This window comes from Trachymyrmex cornetzi, unplaced genomic scaffold (assembly GCF_001594075.2).
Source record: "Trachymyrmex cornetzi isolate Tcor2-1 unplaced genomic scaffold, Tcor1.1 scaffold230, whole genome shotgun sequence".
NCBI classification, from domain to species: Eukaryota; Metazoa; Arthropoda; class Insecta; order Hymenoptera; family Formicidae; genus Trachymyrmex; species Trachymyrmex cornetzi.
The window spans coordinates 250,298-252,052 of record NW_017296957.1 but is presented as its reverse complement, the minus strand read 5'-3'; positions in this window follow the sequence as shown (position 1 = coordinate 252,052).

Genomic DNA, 1,755 nt, shown 5'->3' with positions numbered 1-1,755 from the left:
TATATATATATATGTTATATATATATACAATATATATATACTTTCGACTTGACAGAAAATTATTAATCAAATAGTATTGGCAAAAAGAATATATTTTAACATAACCAAATATCATATTTGTGCGTAATATAGTTTCGTCAATGTAACGTTTGTCGCTCTCTTCCAACTGGCCAATTTATCGATCTACTTATTGCGTTTGCCGTTGTCTCTCACGCCAAGCAACCGGTATGCTCGATGATAATATCGTCACGATACGATATTTACGATTGCCGATCGGTTTTGTATGTCGAACGTGGCTGGCCTTCATCGTGCTAATCGCACGCGGCAGGATAACTCAACGAATTGTTGAATATTTAATGCTTCACAAATCACGCGACGTATCGCCATTTGCATATGTCCTGATAAGCCTCCGGCGCTTGTGATGTAGCACTCGCGTTAAAATATCATGTGTTATCGACCTGTTATTCGAGAATTAGCGACTAGTTGATTAGTCGGCCAATGCGCGCATTTATAAATCGAGCTTAATTAATTGAGCAAACATACGATATGTACTTAAATCAAACCGCTTTTCATTCGCGGAGGATTTTTCCGCGCCCGCAGCTTCCGGTAAAATCAATTCACGGAATGGATCAAGTCGGCTCGCGGGAACTCTGTCTGATGACTCCACGCGTTTCGTTCTCTCGGTTTTCCTCTGTTGGACAGCCGCGCATTATCTCCTGTCCGCCCCGTTACGAATGCGAGTAGGCGAGAACGCAGACCTACTGCGCACGGCCGCGATTTGCATCTGGCGCTTGTTAGCCGCTCGAGAGCGATTTTCTCAGCAGCCATGAAAAATCGATCTAATCTCCACTGGGTGCCTTCTCGGATCGCCATCTGCCAGGTAAGTTACGACACTCCGCGGGGACGTTTCGCTCACGTACGTGGCAACCAGGACCACCATGTCGCTATTCGCAGTGCGAACGGAGATATGCGAATTACCATTACTATCATTTATTAGTAAATATTATATAACTCTAAATATAGCTCTACCTGGATTGCATGTTTTTCGACGTTTAATTATTGTTTGGATATATACTTATTAATTTTTAATATTGCTCATTAGCGAGAAAATCAGGTTAAAGAAAAATGTGTTGACTCATCGATCGATGGAAGAACTTCTTCATTTCTTTTCACTTGCTTTCTCTCAACTTTATAGTCAATTAATCACAGGAAGGAAAGACAACTTCGCTCGCGGACGGATACACGCGAGGCGTTGGCGTACTGTTCACGATTAACGTGCGAAATTTTATGGCCTATCATCGGCGCACCGTTTATTAGGAATCCCAAGCAGAAGCATCTTGTGGCGAGCGAGCTCGTTCGGGCGCGCGCATTACTATTGCAACGGAGATGAATCGTATTCCCACAAGACACGTAGAGGGATTATATAACCTTTGATCTTCCTTACAACGGTTCATCCATTGTAGAGGCTCTTTCTCCGAACCGCGAGCGCAGAATCTAAATTATTGCTTAGAACTTTCTTAAAGAGCGTAGATTATTATTTATCATCGCGTGTGCGTGCGTGTGAGAGAGAGATTTACGCAAATGATCGAACATTTTGAGCCACCAGATGTTTGCGTTTAATAGTTATGTGCGGCATTTTATGCGCGCGGCCGCGCATCATCTCGTAAGTAACGTTATTGGATAGATCGATATCATATCTCGCATCGTTTCCCATTATAGATGATTTAATCCAACAAATGAATAAAACTTTGTATA